General features: G+C 33.2%; 1 protein-coding gene across 1 annotated transcript in view; it reads left to right on the top strand.

The window, feature by feature from the left end:
* Nucleotides 1-20,271, top strand: part of RAD54B (RAD54 homolog B) — a 124,860-nt gene that overhangs the window by 38,792 nt on the left and 65,797 nt on the right. The gene's annotated exons all lie outside the window — the stretch shown is intronic.

Raw genomic sequence — 20,271 nt, 5'->3', positions numbered from 1 at the left:
CATAGTCAATTCCATAAGGGAATTTGCTGGATTAGTTTCCCTCTAGTTTGAGAAAACTTTAAAAGAATTTATCATTTCATATCTTTTGATTGATATGTCTATAATGCATATTTTAAAATTTCCTCCTAAATTTTATTGGTGAGGAGTTTTAATAGCAGGTCTTAAAGATGCTTTGACTTTTTTTTATTGATGTTATTACATATTTCAGAAGAAATTTCCACTTCTGGCCTAGAAATACCCAAGTTGATCTTTAAAAGAGGAAAAATGCCAATTAGAAATTTTCTAATAATCTTATTAAATGTTGTGATAATCTTATAAGAATTAGTTGCTCTAATATGACATTGATTTTCATCCTTTATTCTCTTAAAAAACTTTTTTTTGGATGCCTTTTTACATTACTGTCATTTCAGGAAATACAGTGTATTGCCTTCATCTGCCCCAGAGCTGAATCCTAACTTGTAACAAAGAAAAACAGCTAAGCAAAAACATCTGATACAAGTGACTTTAATTGACAATATATTCAACATATCCCTTTGCTAAGAAAGAAAATATACTTCTGTCTTTTTAAAGATTAAATCATAGGACCATAGAATTTTAGAGTTTGAAGGGACTTATTGGAGATCAAACCCTCTCATTTTATAGAGGAGCAAAGTGAGATGCAGATAAGTTAAGGGGCTTACCAGAAGTCACAAACTAGTTACTGACAGATCTGGGATTAGAACCTATTTCTGATTTATAGCCCAGTAATCTTTTTATTATACTACAATTTCCACCAGCCATTTAAAATAGTCCTCATTGTTGTTAGCAGTTTAGCAAAAAGATTTTAAAAGTATATACATAGATAAACACACACACACACACACACACACACACACACACACACACACACACACGAGATGTTTCATTAAATAATTCATTTCAAAATGATATAGATTAGTTGTAGGAAAGGAATTTTTTAAAATTAGCACAAAATGAAGAAAAGTTACCCACCTTTTATTTTGGACTTATAACCTTAAAATTTGCCTTAATTTGATACATCTCAGTATTCAGTAATATTTCAATAAAAGTCAGTATTAAAAACTAATAGTGTACTACATCTACCAAAATAAAGTAGCATATCCATATGTATTTGTAATCTATGATATGATCTGAGCCCCTACTAAGTTTTTTTCAAAATTTATATTCCAGGATTTCTCTCTTTTGAACATAGAAATCCTTGACTTCTAAAGATAAATTTAAATGTCTTGATCTTATTCTTTAATAAAAACAACAAGAAAAAAAGTATCACAATGTGTAGGTAACATCAAAAATATAAAAAGATGAAATTGCAATAATCAGATTTTTCTGATAATCCAAACAGACTTGGTATTTTGAATAGTTATTAAAATATATAGATGATTGAATTTTTTGCTTTTTTTTGTCCAAATATGTGTATATAGAATAACCTATGTCTCAGTACACCTTAAATGTTTAATGATAACAAATAGAAACATTCTGTTTGAATTCCAGAAAAAGTCTTAAAGTTATAAGAAATTTAAAAATTAAAAAAAATTTTTTAGGCCCATCAACCTTTGATTTCTACTTCTTGCTAGTTTACTCCATAATGTTGTTAATTAAAAATGGACTTATTAGAAAAATTTAGATTTTTGCTTAGATCTCTTGGTTGAAAAGAACAAAAAAGGGATTCTTAGGAAAATAATTTTAGAAGAAATTTATATATGCATTCTTTTGAATTTAAAATTTCACATTTTTTATATTTTATAGTACCTTAAATTCTAAATATAGTTCATTTTCTTTTTGTTTTTCATTTTTCTATTTGTAATCTGAATTCACTGTCTCTCTGTTCATATATATATGCATATATAAATATGTGTGTGTATATATATATATATATATATATAACAGATTTAGAAGTTTCATTTTTTTGTTAAGGGTGAATTTCATTGAAGCTTCTGAGAAGAGTATAGGATTATTTTTTAGGAGTAATGGAACAGTTTTATGGAATTTTTTCACTTCATTTCAATTAGCAACTGTTCATCAGGTCAGAATCTGTTGATACAAAAGCAAAAGAAGCTTAGAGTTTAAGGGGAAGAGGGGAGAGAAAGAAGGTTGGGAAGACACAGATAAGTATAAAACATGTACAAAGCAGAAATAAAACAAAATTATTTTTTGGTAGGGGTAGAGAGAGCTCACACCTGGAGGGTTCAAGAAAAGCCTTATGTAGGGAGGTAACACTTAAGTAGAGCCTTGAATGAAGCCAGGGATTCCAAGAGGTGAGGTTAAGATGAGAGAGCCTTCCAGTCATGGAATCTTTGAATTCCATTAAGCCTGATTACTATGAGGAACTATAAAGATCCTAAGAATTACTTACAAAATCTACTAATAAGGTATAATAATCCACAGTGATAAGATGGCTTGATAATGACCTATTTTGAGATGGTAAAGTACTGTTTTCTTGAATTTTTATTTTTAATGTACTGTATTAATACATTTACCTATGTTTAAACCATCAAATTTGGTATTTGTTATATAATGTTTATGGAGCATTCCTTGATGTAGCACTGTCTTAACATTCACAAGGTGTATTAATAGCTAATAGATTAGAAAATGGGTAAGATTAATTGCATTCCCCTTTCTTACATCTATTTTCCCACTCTTCTATTCTTTAAATTCTGTTAAGATATGTGGTTGGAAGTAGCACATATTTCCTACAGATGTACAGATTAAATTAAGCAAGAATTTGGCTGATAGAGGTCTTCTTTACTTTTAAGATATGGGCCTGCTTTAAAAGGTCATCTTGAATTCTGTACATATAATTTACTAAGGTTTAAGCAAAGTGTTCAGTAAAGAATTTTATTATAATTTTGTGGAGAGAATGGAGAGATAAGGATTACCTGCTAATACAATTAGGTATATTCATTCTAAGGGATGGCTAAACTCAAAGATTAGTCATAATTCATTGTCAACATGGCAGGAAATATTCAGTGAAGTACCTCAGTTTTTATCAAAGACTTGGCTAAAGTATGTAGCATGCTCATTAGATTTCCCATTGATATTAAGCTGGAAAAGATAGCTCAGAGACACTTGATGACAGAATTGGGATCCAAAAAGATCTTACCTTGTTAATTCATTGGACCAAGTCTAAAGCTGAAATTGAAAGAGGAAAAAAAATAAGTTTTTACAATTGAACTGAAAAAAAAAATAGCTTCACACGTACTTATAATAGGGAAGCTATGGTTAGACAGTAGTTGGGTTGAAAAAGATCTTGGTGTTCGGTGGACAGCAAATTGAGTATGAGTCAGCAATCTGATGTGGCATACAAAAGAGCTAAATGTTCTTGGGCTTCATTAAAAGAGGTATAACTAATAAGAGAAGGAAGTGATAGTTATTGTGTACTCTATCCTAGACAGAGCTCATCAGGAATATGTTTAGTTCTGGGTATCATAGTTTAAGAAAAATACTAGTAAGCTGGAAAGTATCTAGAAAAGCAAACAGGATTCTCGAATGTCATAATTCTATCTAAGGAGTAGCTGAAGGTATTGAGGATGCTTGTCCTAGAGCAGAGAGGGCTCAGAACAAACATGATGGCAATCTTCAAGTGCTGGAAGAGCTATTTCTCTCTTTCAGTGAGCAAAACCAGGAGTTGAGAGTAAAAATCGTAAAGAAGCAAATTTAGACTGGGTATTAAGAAAAAACTTTCTGACAATTAGAGCTTTCCAAAAGTGAATGTGTTGCTTTTAGAAGTGGTAGATTGTTCCTCTTTGGGGAACCCATTTATTCTTTAAACAGAGCCTGGATAACTCTTTGTCAAATATGTTATGGTAAAGATTGCTTTCATGTATGGATTAGATTAAATGCTTATTGAGATTCCTTCTAGTTCTCAAATATTCTAGTTCTATAATTCTCTGAAGGAAGATAGTGGCATTTTAAAGGAACAATCAACCTTTTTCCAAAAAGTTAGTAACAGTTATTTTCTGAAAAAATGAATGACTAGAAGGCATATGTGAGTTTTATTTAGATTCGACCAATTATTATAGTTAATTAAATTTTGTGCACATGTATATATTAAGCATTTAAAGTCAATTTAAGAATTTGAAAATGGTTCCAACATAGACCATAGGATCATATAGCTGGAAAGAACTACAGAGGTGACCTAGTCCAGTCCCCTTGTTTTGTAGACGAGGTATCTGAAAAGTGACAGATTTTAACAGGTGATAATTGAGTCTAGGTCCTCTGATTCCAGAGATAGAGATCTTTCTATTATTCTATGATGCTTTCTTTTTACTTCTGTTTAAAATCAAAGCACTATTTGATTTTTTTCCATGTTAATTTACAATGTGTTTAGATTTTTCATAAAAAAATGAAATTTATCAAAAGTTAGGTAAGTGGTTTATATATATTTAAGCTTGGTTAGCCAATGATTCCAGTTTTTTAGATTTAAGTGACAGCTATTAGAAAATATAGCATATAGATAGTAAATTTTTATGGGCAAATCAAACATGTTCTGAGAAAAATAATGAAGTCCTTTCAACTACAACATGTCTCTAGATTTCTTGAAATGCTGTACTTGCATCTAATAGACTGCTTTTTTATTTCATGAGAAATCAGCTTCATATAATTTGATTTTTGAATGACTTATTCCTCCCTTCCCTGACTATTACTTTAAATGATCATTCTTGTGTATTTAGATGAATATGCTTAAAATATGTATCATCTTCCATGTGCCTTTTTTAGAGTAATCTCATAAATTTTAAATAGTCATGTTTAAATAATTTAAACAATGGATTAGAATAAATTGTGTTTAACTCTACAGGATGCATGAGCCTACTTAAAAATATTTTGTTAACAGTGTTCTTTTAAAATATAAAATAAAAAATTTGTTACTTTTATTGTTCATGTTGTATAAGTTGTATTTGAAGAAGAAAATGGAATAATATAATGGAAAAATGTCTTAGGAACGAATGAAACAAATTCATTGAAATAGTCATGCTAAAATGAATATACCTAGTTTTAAGTTTTTTACATCAAAGTTTCAAGAAAACAGATTTTTTCAATGTTGGTAATTAGTTATAGATCCAAATTACAGAATTTGAATAAGCTAATACCATGAAATGTAGTTGCAGTAAATATATATTTGATATTAACATTAAAGAAGTCATGTTTTAAAGTTAGCATGAGCCATTTAAAAAAATGGCTTGGTATATTACATATCTAGGATATCCCAAGACTCTTAAAGCTTTTGTGGTTTGTTTTTCAATCAGTGCAATTTTAAAGTTGTAGACTTTTGGATTACTCATAAGAATTACTGCTGAACTGGATTTAGTCATACCATGCATTATTGATTGCTTATTAGCCCCTTATATATATGCAAATAGTAGAAACTTAGAATTAACTAACTTAATGAAATGTTTATACAATAAGCATACTAAGTTATCAGCATTAACATATATATTATAAATTGTACAACTGGTTATTGTGCTTAGTTTTTTCAAACCAAATCTAGTTTATAATGGAAAAAAAGTGAACTGCAGCTATTAGGTTTTCCATTTCTGAAGAATTGAAGGCCACAATGTTTGAAGCTGATCTTTTCTAGTAATTAAATGACTTCAACATTTCATGCTTATAAATTAGGTTACTACATAATCTGATTCTTAAGATAATTATTCTTGTCTCAGAGTTACTACTGAATCATGTGACTTGCTAAAAGGACACAGTAGAATATATAGTTTGTGTGATGTTGAGGTATTATTCTGAAACTGATCTTTTGACACAAATATTCCAGTTTTTTTACTTGTAATGCTATATTTATTCTTTGAACATAATGAGCAACCAGTAACCAATTTATTATCCATGAAAGGAAATTATATAGAAATTTTCAGGTATTAAGGGCTTTTGTGCATTTTTTTATATAATTTTTATTTCAATAAACTTAGAAGTGTTTTAAACTTTTAAGTTACATTATGATATATGTTTGTGTCTAGTATAGATTGCATCATTTTTAGTGTTCACAGTCTCTATAGTTATGTCTGATTAAAAATAACATTTTTAAAGATTTTTCAAATTTTTTTGCTCCCTGTAGGATATTGCCTGAAAAGAGAGCAATATGACCGTTTAGATTTTTATGTTAAAAGAAGTGTATATATAAAAATTTAGTTTATATCAGAAGTGTCAAACAGGGCTAAAATAGAATAAAAGGTAATGGGGAAATATTTTTTCAAATAAAAAATACAGTTAATGATTTTGTTGTTCAATGAAGTCTGAGTGTTCGTGGCCCCATTTGGGGTTTTCTTGGCAAAGATACTAAGTGGTTTGCCATTTCCTTCTCCAGCTCATTTTACAGAAGAAGAAACTGAGACAAACAGGATTAAGTGACTTACTTGCCTAGGGTCATATAGCTAATAAGTGTCTGGGGCCAGATTTGAATTTAGTAGGATGAGTCTTCCTGACTTTAGATTTAATACTCTTATCAACTGTGCTGCCTCATAGCCTCAGACACATAATAGCTGTATGACCTTAAGTAAGTCACATAAATTTGTTTGCTTCAGTTCCTCATTTGTAAAATTAGTTGGAATAGGAAATGACAAGCCACTCCAGTATCTTAGCCAGAAAAATGAAAACCAAAACAAAACCCAAATAGGATCAGAAAGAGTTGGAGACAAATGTCATGGCTGAATATTAAAAAAATACAATAGACCATGACATTATTAAGTGGTTTCCCAAGTCATTATATTGTCCACAGGGTTTCTTATGTACTGTTTCTATTTGAATTTGATACCACTGGTTTATAGACATTTTATTTCTTTTTAAAATGTTTATCATATTATGGTGCATCTATTTCCCATTTCTAGAGAGCCATTCCTTATCACAATAAATTAAAAAAAGGAGGGAAAAGACAACAGTTCAACCAAACTAAACAAGATATTTGTGGAGTCATATGTTTTATGCAGTGTTTCACACCCATAGTCCCTCATCTTTGCCAAAAAGAAAGGGAGCATGTTCTCAGATCATTTTGGAGGCCAAGCTTGCTCATTTTGATTATAGAGTATTTTTTTTTCAATTTTTTCCCCTTTACATTGTTATAATCATTATGTAGATTGTTTTCTTGATTTTACTTCATTTATCAGGCCATATAAATCTTCCCTTGTTCATATTTCTCATGTTTATTGTTTCTTACAATATATTTAATATTCCTTTGTATCACTATCATTTGCCTATCCTTGGGGAATATCCCAACTGATGGGCATCTCTCCTGGAAATCATTTCTTCTCTGGATTTTCAAGACACTTATGTCTTTTGATTTTCTTTCTATTTGTCTAACTTGCCCTCAGGACATATTCTCCTTTCTCTGTATTCTTTCTGTTACCTCATTAGCTCCCATGGGTTTAATCTCTGTACAGTTGACACAACCCTGTATGTCTAGTCCTAGTTTCTTGTGATCTTCAACTTGCTATCACCAACTGCCTACTGAACATTTCAAACTGCATGACTTGGAGATAAATCTCATACTCAATGTATCCAAACAAAATTTGACCTTTTCTATTAAATTTTTCTATTTTGTCCAAGGATACTGCTGTTCTTCCAGTCTCCCAGGTTCATAACTCGGGATAACCTCAACTTCTTAAGCTCCCTCACAATTGCCAATCTTATCATTTCAATCTCTCTCTCTTTCTTATTTCCCATTTATTTGATTTATTTTTAACATTCTTTTTTATTTTTGAGTTCCAAATTTTCTCCCTCCTTTCCATATTAGCCATGTTGCCACCCCAAAAAGTAAGCAAACAAGCAAAATAAAGAAGTTGAAAAAAATGTGCTTCAGTCTTTATTCAGAGCTCATCAGTTCTCTTTCCAGAAGTGGATAGCATTTTTGGTCATAGTGTAAGAATTGAAATTGGTTTTGGTCAAATTAAGAGTTATAAAATTTGTGGTCACCATTTATAATAATTAAAAAGTAAACTCTGAGTCTATTAGTAGCGTTAGTAGCTTTATTACAGCAAAGTAGAGATAGTAAAGAGAGGGAAATATAGGAAGGAGATAGGGAATATTGCTTAACTAATATTCTATAATTGACAATTTGAAGAATTCCAGCCCAACTCTGACAAAGGCTCTATCTGGTCCAGTTCTTCAACTGGGAGTCACACTAATCTCTTTAGCAAGAGTCTCACCACCAGATTCTCCAGCACAGAATCTCAGGCAGGATTGAATGCCTAATCAAATTGAGCCTTACCAGACAAAGCTGCCAAAAAGCCCCCAGGGTCCCAGAGGCTCCAGCTTATATGCAATTTTCTCCACCCATCAGCTCTTCCCTTCACATCTCAGGAATCAAAGTTTCTTAATTTGTCTGGCACTGCCCAAGGGTTGTGCCTATATGATCCACTTCCCATCCTCCAAGAGTATGAACTTTTATCAAATGGATTCTCAAGTTCCTGACTAAGTTAAAAGGGTGAGCACTCCAAGTACTTGATTATTAAGATAAAAAAATTTCCTATCACAATAGATACTTCAGAATTGTTGTGGTTCATTGTTATTTTATTTTTAAACCCTAACTTTCCATCTTAGAATCAATAAAAAGTATTGGTTCCAAGGCAGAAGATCCTTAAGGACTAAGCAATTTGGGTTGTGACTTGCCCAGGGTCACACAGCCAAGTAAGTGTCTGAGACCAGATTTAAACCCAGGACTTCCTGTCTCTAGGTCTGGCTTTCCATTCACGGAGCCACTTAGCTGCTCTATGATTCGTTGTTATTGATCAGAATAACCAAGTCTTTCACAGTTGATCATTTTTAGAATATTGTTATTGTTACTGTGCACAGTGAGTGGTATGCTGGTTCTGCTCATTTCACATTACATCAGTTCATAAATCTTCCCAGGTTTTTCTGAATGTCTCCCCCTCATCATTTCTTATAGCATAATAGTATTCCATCACAATTATATACTACAACTTGTTTAGCCATTTCCTAACTGATGTAATGATTATGATTTGAATATGATTCTGAGAAAGAGGTAGAAATGAGAGGTTGGTGAGTGGGAAATAGATTGGGTCAAGATTATGAAGACTTTTAAAAGTGAAATAAAGGGCTATAGGCAGTAGCAAGTTCCTGAAGTTTATGGAGTAAGAGTGTCTTGGTCAGATCTGTGCTTAAGGAAAATCATGTAAGCAGTTTTGTGGGGGATGAAGAGAGATTTGCTGCAGAGAAACCAATTATGAGGCCATTACAGTAATCTTTATACATATATCTATAGAGATAATGAAGCCCTGAAATAAGATCATGACTGTGTAAGTAAAGAGAAGGTCTGATGTGAGAGATACTATGCAAATAGAACTGGCAAGGATAGGCAAATGATTGAATATGTGAGGATGAGGGAGAGCAAAGAGTCAAGGATAAAACCAATGTTACCAATTTGAGAGACTAGAATAATAGTAGTACCTTCACTAGAAGTAGGGAAGTTTGCTTATGGAAAAATGTGTGTTAATGGATACCTCTATTGTTTTATGTTTTATTTATTATCTTTCACAAATCATAACTCTTCTCTTGCCATTGCTTTCCTATATGTATTGTTTTCCCTCATTAGAATGCAAGCTTCTTGAGGGCAAGGTTTGCTTCAGATATTTTTTGTGTTTTTATCCTCAGTACTTAGTAGACTGGTGGGCAAATAGTAAGTGTTATTCATTCATTCTATATTATTTACCTTCCTTCAGTCTGTAGTCTAGCTAACTTGTTCTTTTCTCCAATTCTTGTACCTGGAATGCACTTCCTTATTTTTACCTCATAAAATCCTTCTTAAGATGCAGCTCTTCTCTGTACTTTTCTGATCCTTCTTCCCTGCCCCCAACTATAATGACGTCTTTCTCAACTACTTGGTATATTTATTTTCTATTTATTCTATATTTTTTACTGAATTTAATTTCTTTGTATTTTATATTTATTTTATACATACTCATTTATGTACATGTTATCTCCCTGATACAATATAAGTAGGGAATAGGGATTGTTTATGTATTTTATTTTTGGTGTTTGTATCTACAGTACCCAGTATAATGCCAAACACATAATAAATAGTTGCTTAATACATGCTGGTTGATTGATTGCCATGTGACCAGTTCATCTTCTTATCATATAATTATCTGATGATGTCCTTTACTTCTGCTCTTCTGATTTCCTCTTTTCTTATATAATACAACCTGCTCACCTACCAGGTGCTTCTCCTTTGCCCTCTTAGTGGTACTCCTTTCCAATTCTGAAGTTTTATTTCATGTCTTCCTGTTGTATTGCATTATTGATAGAATTTTAATATTAAGGAGATGGATGTTTTCTTGCTCTAGAAATAATTGTATGAATGAATAAATAAGGTGTGTGTATATATGTATGTATGTCCACATACACACATACATGTACCAATAGGCATGGCCTATCTTTTAAAAAAAATTTAGGTTTTATTTTTTAATTTTTTTCCCATGGTTACATAATTTTTGTTGTATCCCTCCCCTCTTCTCTCCCACCTCCCAGAGTTGACAAGCAATTCCACTGGGTTATACATATAATGGCCTATCTTTCTTAAGGTAGCTGGGTGGCATAGTGGATAGAGCACTAAACCAGTCAAGAAGACCTAAATTTAAATTCTCCCCCAGATATTTACTAGTTTTGTAACCCTGGGTCAGTCACTTAACTTCTGTCAGCCTGAGATTTTTCATCTGTAAAATGGAGATAATGATAGATAGCATTTATTTTTCAAGGATATGAGTAAGTATTAAGTGAGATAATATTTGTAAAGCATTTTTGCAAATATTAAAACACTGTAAATGCTAGCTATTTTTGTTATATCACTAGCTCTAAGGCAGGGTGAAATATAGTCATGTAGACATTATTCCATTCTCTCGGTCCTGTGTGAATAGACAAACCAAATTTCCTTGATGACAGTTTTTTTTTTTGAAAGTAGCTCTACATTGTGCTTGGCCCTTTCTCTTTTTCATCTCCCAGTTTTATGTCTTTATTGTTGTTCAGTCATGTCCAACTCTTTGTGACCCAATCTTGGGTTTTCTTGGCAAAGATGCTAGAGTGGTTTGCCATTTCATTCTCTAGCTCATTTTACAGATGAGGAAATGGAAGCAAAACATGTTTAAATGACTTGTTGCTAAGGTCACATTCCAGTAAGGATCCGAGGCCATGGCTCTATTCACTGTCCATCCCTCCACCCCATCCCGCAGCTGCCCATAGTTTCATTCTTTACCTGATAATGTATTATCAAAGTCTTGTTAAATAAGGCTATTTGTGTTATATCTTTGGAGAGATCTTGAATGATTTTGTTAGATAAATGGGAGAAAACTTGTAAGATGGCAATATTTTGTTCTACTAAACCAACTACTTTTTTTGTAATCAACAAAAATGTAAGTACAATGAGATATTAAAATCTATATCGTAGTCAGTTAATTGTGATATAGAAAAGATGTGGTACATTATTGAATATCCCTTTTGAAAAGCTTTCATATTCTCTATTATATACCCTCGTTGATGTAGGTGCCTTTGATTCATGTATGTATTTCTGTCATAAGTATTCTGTATGGTTGAGAGAGTTGGCATATGTATTTGTTATTGATATTATTGTGTTCACTTTTTTTGGTTTTCATAAAGTCTGAGTTTTTTTTTTCTGTGCCTTTGGAATCTTACCCTTTTTCATAATACTTCTATGAGATCCCTCAATGTCCTCATAGTTATTATATTGCCTCCATTATGGACACTCTTTGTATATACTTTGTCTACTCCAACTCATTTTCTCATCTTTATCCTTTTTAGCACCATTTCTTCCTCTTCTATTTGGCACATGATATTAAGTTCCTATTGTAGTAATTCTACTTTCTTTATTGGAGAAAATTATTTGTTATGGTGATTTTGGCAATTTCTTTTCATCTTCCTGTAGACCTTTGATTTTCATTCCAGATGCCCTTGGGATGACAGCTTAGTGGCAAGCCATGTTTTCTTTAAACTGATTTTATATGTCATTCCTCCCTGTTTTATAATATGATACTGTTCATAACTAGCCACTATCTTTCTGCATGAGATTGTATAAACCAGTTTATATTCTTACTTGATATTGTCTTTGGCAGTCATCAAACTAGATGTTTGCTAAGTGCTTTCTGGGATCTTTTGGTTTCTTTTTGTGATGATTTTCATTACTTCCATTTAACATAAGGTTTCCATTATGACATTTAAAAATACTATTTTAAGTTTCTTGAGTGTTACTGACCTTTGAAATTTGACTTAAAAATTTTTTTTTTACTAATTGGCAAGTATAGAAGGTAGGCTATCAAAATTATAGCCTCCCTAAGTAAGGCCCTGGATTCATAAACCTGTATGAATAGGCTTGTCTATAAATGTTAACTTAACCTGAGCTAATAGGCTTGTCTTTGTGAACTCTAGGTGAACCTGAGCCAATGGGCTTATGTGCTTGACCTAGTAAATAGATTTTCATGTTTAAACATTGGCTTGGCAGGGAAAATAAACTTGTGTAAATTCTAATTTAAACTCTAACTTAGCTTCTAGTTTGAATTTATTTTGATCTAGCATGTATGTCATATATACCCTTATGAACTGTTGTCTCAGCCATTCATGCTCCTGTGTGGGCAGTTTTCTAAATTCCATTTACATTTGGAATTAGACTGAAGAACTCCTCTTTGCCTCATTAATTCAATAATAGCCACCTTTGTCTACAATAGGAAAGCAGGGAAGTGTAGGGATTTGTCAACCCTTATAGATATATAGAAACTAAAGATAATACCTCATCAGAATTTTAAGGATTATGAAGTGGAATCTTTTAAAAGATGTTCATTTTTTTGGAAACTCAGAAGTCTTTTCACTTATGGTTACGAAGTTTTCCCTTCATCCTTTTATTGGGAGAACAACTAGGACAGAAATTCAAGGGAAATTTGAAAAAGGAATTTGCTAATTACACCATGTTTCTGTTAAAATTGTGTAAGTGGTAATGGGCTTCTGTACCAGCAACAATGCAATGACCCAGGACAGCTCTGAGGGATTTATGGTAAAGATGCTACCTACATTCAGAGGAAGAACTGCAGGAGAGGAAACATATAAGAAAAGCAACTGCTTGAACGCATGGGTCGGGGTGGACATGATTGGGGATGTGGACTCAAAACTACCACACCAATGCAACCACCAACAATTTGGAAATAGGTCTTGATCAAGGACACGTGACAAAACCAGTGGAAATGTGCGTCGGCCATGGGTGGGGGGAGTGCGGGGGGTGAAGGGGAAAGTAGGAGCATGAATCATGTAACCATGTTAAAAATGATTATTAATAAATGTTTAAATTTAAAAAAAAATTGTTTAAGTGACTTGCAGACCAATTTCACATTGATGGATCAGCATTTCACTTGCTGGAATTGATACAGAAGATGAGTGGAAAGTTGGAAGTCTCCCAGTAAAAACTACATACTGACTTCTCTAACTTCAGACCTCAAGGAAGGAGGCAACTCTTCATCACCATTGGAGACCAAATTTAAAAAATAAGTAGGTTCTCTTAAAGCAAGACTATCAATCAAAGAGCTTGCTCCTTAGCTCTCTCACCAATCCTTATTCAGCTTTGCTGATAAGAAGGGATGGCGACCAAAAGGTCAGTCTAGACCCAAGAAAAAACTTTTGCTTACCTAGAAGTAACTTCATTTCTTGTAGTTTCTACTCCCCAAATGAAACAATCTTTTTTTTTTTTTTTTTTGGTGCTATAGCTCCATATGGGGCTCTCCTGGATGACCTTAACATGGAAAAAAAGAAACGGGATATATTTTCATTTTTGGACTTGCCAAGATCTCAGCCAGCCACTCAAAAGCTTTTATTAAGTATCTGCTGGGAGGTAAAGGGGGTTACCAGCAGTCCAGTTCCCTTTGGGGGTCGGACAATTGAGTGAAAATGGAGTGAGAAAAGCCAGAGACTCAGTAGGTTTACAGTGGCTGATCTGAAGTGCCATCTGCTGATTTTAATCTTTATATCATTTTTCTCAAGATTACATCAATGTTGGCATGAATTTCATTCCCATCATACATCTTATCTTTGGAGACAATGTGTTAGGTGTATTTGACGTATCTCTTGGGCCACAGAGGTGAGAAAGTACAGGTTTTTTAATGGGAGACAATTTCTCCATATTTCATTCATTGTTCTTTTATGTTAAAGTACTGTACTGAATCGGGTCTGGGAGGGGGGAAACTTGGAGACTGTTCTGACCTGTTTTTTGTAGGCACCTGTGTATGGGAATATGAGTTAGGGTTATAAAATCTTTAACATTAACTCCCTATATGCTGGTTTGTTGTGAAGTGACTTCAGTGGAAGTTTCTGTATTATAACATGTAAGTGTGGGGTTATAGGTTACATTTTATACACACAATGATCCTATAAGCATGAGGTGAAAGTATTAACATTCCCATCTACAAATGGGGAAACTGAGGCTAAGAGATTATAATTACCAATGTAAGGTGACTGAAGGAGTCAGACTTTCTTCAGTCCTATCCTCACCACCACTCAAAGTCAACAAGAAAGCAGTTCATTTTATATTAAAATCTTCTTGCTTGATGGCTAAGAATTAATTAAACAGGTCCTCTGGACCATTTGAGAAGACAAGAGCATGTGACACAGAAATAAAAAATTTAGTCAAATAGAACTATGGCATACAAGGTACAGTTGGGCCTGCAAGTCAGAAAGATTTGAGTTCAAATTAGATCTCGGGTACTTAATTACTAGCTAATTACTCTAGGCAAATAACTTAACCTCTATCTACCTCAGTTTTCTCAAATGTAAAATGAGGATAATAATAGCATCAGCTTCATAAAAGTGTGCTAATGATCAAACAAGATAATTTGCTTTTAGTTGTTGAATTTTAAAACCTTAACTTCTACCTTAAAATCAATACTAAAAATCAGTTCCAAGGCAGAAGAAATAATATGTGGCTGACATATAGGCATTTAATAAACAATGTTCTCCTGGTTCTGCTCACTTTATTTTGCATTAGTTCATGTAAGTCTTTCCAAGTTTTTCTGAAACTATCCTGTTTGTCATTTTCTTCCTTCCTGTCTTTTTATTTAAAACAGTGGTTCCCAAACTTTTTTGGCCTACCGCCCCCTTTCCAGAAAAAATATTACTTAGAGCCCCTGGAAATTATTTTTTTTTATTTTAATAGCAATTAGTAGGAAAGATAGATGCACCTGTGGCCATCACCGCTCCCCTGGATCGCTACAGCACCCACCAGGGGGTGGTGGCGCCCACTTAGGGAATCACTGATTTAAAACCTTTACCTTCTGTCTTAGAATCAATACTAAATCTTAGAATCAATACTAAGTATGGTTCCAACGCAGAAGGGAGATATATATATATATATATATATATATATATGCTCATGGAAGATGTTTAAGTCTATCATGGAGGATATCCTGGGCAAAGTACAAATAAAAGAAGGATTTCTACAGTTCAATCAGGTCTTAGATTGAGAGCTAGAAGACCTAAACTCAGAAATCACTAGTCCATCCTCTCTCTACCCCAACCTATTTTGAAATGAAGAAACTGAGACCCAGAGAAGTTAAGCAACTTGCAAAGGTTGCCCTTAAAATAAATGGCAATATTGGGTATCAAATTCAAATCTAGGACTCTTTCCACTTCACCACAGTTTCCCTAATGATCAGATTGCCCAGATAACCCTGTTTTTGAGTGACACTGTGCTTGATTCCATTAAGCCCCAGAATGGTACAAAAAGCCTCCTAAGGGAAATACATTCAATTCAAGAGATCTACAACCTACACAGGAGAAAACAAATGGATGGAAATAAAACTCTAAAGCCCAGACTATAGCATATACCTGGATGGGAAGACCACTGAATTAATCCATATACATACTTTTTTGTTTGTATACGTGAGTGTATAAAAATATTTATTATTTCTCTTTCTAGTTATATCTTTGTACATATACATGTTGGGTTTTTTTCTGTTTAACCTGGAAAGACAGTATAGCTATAGCCCCAGCTCTGTCTATTTATTAATCCATCAATCTATCTGTCTTCAATGCGATAAACAAAAATGCTGCTCAGTTTTTCAGATGCAATTAACAGCCCCTCTTCTACCTATTCATTTTCAAATAAATACAAATACATATACAAATATATATATGTGTATATATATATAATAATTCGTAAGTAAGCTGAAGTTTCAAAGTGAATGCAAATAATTCTCTTCATACTCAAATTTGGGACTTTACATCTCTACTTTGCACATATATTAGTATGCCTTGTTTCATACTTATTTATATTTATGTTTCTAAATTAGTTACTTGCAGGCAGAAACTGCTGCTTTTCAATTTTGTATTTCTAGTGTCTTGTTTGATACTTGTGAATGGCAGATGTTTGATAAATGTTTCCTGAATAAATGAATGAATGAATGAGTGCATATTACCTAAGTTAGAAACAAAAAAAAAATAACTGAGTTGAGGATAACTTTGCACCACATTTCTTCCTTGAGTATATAATTAAGTAGGATAGGAAGCTAGGTGGCTCAATGAATTAAGAGTCAGGCCTAGAGTGTCATAAGAACTGTCACAGGTTCAAGTGAGGTCATAAGTTCAAATTGGGCATCAAACACTTCCTAGCTGTTAGGTAGACTTTAGGTAAGTCACTTAACCCCAACTGTCTAGCCCTTATCAATCTTCTGCCTTAGAATCAATACAAGGTATTGATTCCAAGATAGAAGATAATGTGTTATAAAAAAGAAAAAAAAATAGTAAGTAACTAAGATAAACAGAAATACTTGGGATGAATAAAGGCAAGAAGGAAGGGGAACTAAAGCCCTCTGCAATTTTTTCCCCACTTCTAGTTCTGTAAAATATCTCACAAAGGCTGTAAAGAAGCCTTTGAGTTTGAAAATAAACAGCAGATCTGATCAAATTATATAATACAGGAACATGAAGAGTAGAAGGTTAAGAGAACTTTGAATAATCAAAGTGGAGATATTTAGACAAGGATTGTATAGGCAAGAATAGTTGGGATAGAAATGCACTTGTCTATTGTCCCAGGAGCAGCCTACCTCATTTCAGAGAGGCTCATCATGAGATTCATAGCAGGGTGCTAAATTATTTAGCCACAGCAGTTCTCAAAGACCATCTACTAACTAGTCCCAACTAAGTGGATGAGTGGCTAGAGCACTGGTCTTGGGGTCAGAAGACCACTTAGAAGCTCTGTGACTCTGTGCAAGTCACTTAACCTCTTTGTGCCTCAGTTTCTTCGTCTGGTAAAACAGAATGATAGCACCTACCTCCCAGGGTTGTTGTGAGAATAAAAAATGCTAAGCTGAGAGCCAGGCCTAGAGATGAGAGGTCCTAGGTTCAAATCTGTTCTCAGATACTTCCTAGCTGTGTGACCCTGAGCAAGACCCTTAGCCCTCATTTCCTAGCCCTTACCACTCTTGGAACCAATACACAGTATTGATTCTTCTAAGACAGAAGGTAAGGGTTTTTTAATTTAATTAATTAATTTGGAGGGGGGGCGGTGGGGAGCTAGGTGGCTCAGTGGCTTGAGAGTCAGGCCCAGAGATGGAAGGTCCTGGGTTTAAATCTGACCTCAGACATTTCCTAGCTGTGTGACCCTGGGCAAGTCACTTAACCCCCATTGCCTAGCCCTTAGCATTCTTCTGCCTTAGAACTAATACTCAGTATTGATTCTAAGATGGAAGGTAAGAGTTTATTTTTTTTTTAAATTTTTTATGCTAAGCAAAATTTAAGTGCTATATAAATAAATGTTATCTACTATGATTATTAAAAATAAAAACTGGGACATTCATACGAACAAATTAGAGATTCTTGAAGTACTTTTATGGAGAAACGGACTTTCAGATCATGGGGAAAACACCTAAAAAAAAACCAGAATTGTCCCCAAATGGAACAGGAATTCTACTCCAACAAATAGAGAATTTGGTCCATGAAGAACAGTTGAGGGATCCCTCTCTGGGAAATTGTAAACAAGTATTGATGACTCAGAGAAAACTGACTAGTTGACTTCCAAAATCTTTTCCAATTCAGATTCTGTACGTAATTTTTACATGAGCACAAAGTAGTTTGTCTTTGGTTGTAGTATATAAAGATGCATCCTTTGGCAATGATTGTGGTTGAAAACTCTTCAGATATTCAGGCCTTTAGACAACTCTAAACATAACTCCAGTACAAGTATTCTTAACTTTTTTTTTTCTGTCTTAGACCTCTTGGACAATCTGGTGAAGCATATGGATTCCTCAGAATAATGTTTTTAAATGCATCCAATAAAATATACAGGATTGCAAAAGAAACCAGTTCTACTAAAATAGTTTGGGTTGTTTTTTTGTTTTTTTCATTTTGAATTCTCAGACCCCAGGTTAAGAACTGCTCAAGTTTCAAAGGAAAAATTTAAGCTATCATTAGTTATATGAAAAACTGCTCTAAATTTCTTAAGAAATGCACATTAAAACAACACCAAGATACCATCTCAACTTTTCCTCAACTACACCAATTGGCTAAATTGATAAAAAATTGAAAATGAAAAATGCTAGAGATGATGTAGAAAAACAGGTATACTAATATGTACTATTAGTGGAGTTATGAACTAATCCAAACATTCTAGAAAGTAACTTTAATTGTCTGAAAAGCTATTAAACTATGATTACCTCTTGTTCCATCAATACCACTACTATGTCTATACTACAAAGAAACCAAAGAAAGAGGAAAAAGACCTAGATTTACAAAAACATTTGTAGCAGCTCGTTTTCTGATGGCAAAGAATTAGAAACTGAGCGGATTCCTATCTAGTAGGGGAATGGCTGAACATTGAATGAGTACATGAATGTAATGGGAATACTATTGTGCTATAGAAATGAGGAAGGGGATGGTTTCAGAAAAACCTAGGAAGATTTATATGAATCTATTCAAAGTGAAGGAATCAAAATACAAGAGAGCAATGCATACAGTAAACAATATTGCAAAGATAATGAACTTTGAAAAATTTAATAATTCTTATCAACACAATGAACAAGCTTAACTTTAAAGAATTCATGATGAAATATTCTACCCACTTTCTGAGAGAGGAAAGGACTGTAGAGATTAAAATTAATATGCAAAGAGCTAAATATTATATTTTTATAAAGTTTTAGTAATAATAAACTAACATAAAACCTAACTAAAAGGGTACTAACCAGCCCGTTCGCCAGAGCAAAAAGAGGAAGAGGGAGGAGCTACAGAACTTATGAAACAATAATGTGACCACGCAAACATGGGGGCACAGAAAAGATTAAAGGAACTTTGGGGAAATACTAAGGGACTTATGGGGGAAGCAGTCCAAGGTTAAAAATCTCCATTTATACAGGACTAAGTACAAACTGAAGCAAATTTTCTTTTCTTCCTCTTTATTATATTTTGGTTATGGACAGGGCTAATGGGGGAATTTGTTTTGCATGACTATACATGTGAAATGAATTTTTTTTTAACAAAATAGCTCTTAATTTAGTATTGATTATCTTCTTGATTTATTTTTGCTTGTAAGGTCTAAGTCAGATGTTTTTAGATTAAGAGATATTTAATGACTGCAGTAAGAGTGCAAGTCCCTCATTTCTATAGCGCTGAACTCCCTTGAACTGAGTTCCTACAGAGTTAAGCTAGCCAGTTCCTCATTTTGTGGTAATCTACTTTGAGTGTGAAATCCCCTAACCCCTTTCATGATTATAATAATATTAGTCTTTATGATTATTTTTTATAACACAATCATTAATTTTTTAGTTAATCATCAAACAATATAGTTGCTAAGAAAATATATAGCTTAGGGTAGTATCAAGTCTTGCTGACAAGCACTTTGACCTTAAGCTTGTATATAAATAGAATTTACTCTCTTACACAGCATCCCATTTGCATACTTACACTGCATGCAAACATTGCCTGAAAGCATGGAGGATAAAGTTTTGGTGTGACCTCGACCCACTTGCTCGCTCTCTCTCTTTTTCCCTGAATGCAACTGCTGAAGCTGGCAGAGAGCCAGGCAGGAGAATTTGCACACGTGATCAAACTTTAGTTAGAATATTAGGCTTTGAAATTCTATTTTTTTTTATTTCTTCTACTTCAAGTGATTATCAATAAACTTTATAAAAATACTTGGGAGTTATTGATATTAATTTTAAATCTTACATTTTTGGTGAACCATTTCAGAAAAAGAATCCTTAATTTTCTTTTAAGAAAGCCTTTGAATAAAGAAGTAGATCAAAGCCAATTTCTTTCCTG

The sequence above is a fragment of the Gracilinanus agilis genome, chromosome 1 (assembly GCF_016433145.1).
Source record: "Gracilinanus agilis isolate LMUSP501 chromosome 1, AgileGrace, whole genome shotgun sequence".
Classification (NCBI taxonomy): Eukaryota; Metazoa; Chordata; class Mammalia; order Didelphimorphia; family Didelphidae; genus Gracilinanus; species Gracilinanus agilis.
Note: the sequence above shows the minus strand (reverse complement) of the source record. Positions and strands in the feature narration are given on the sequence as shown.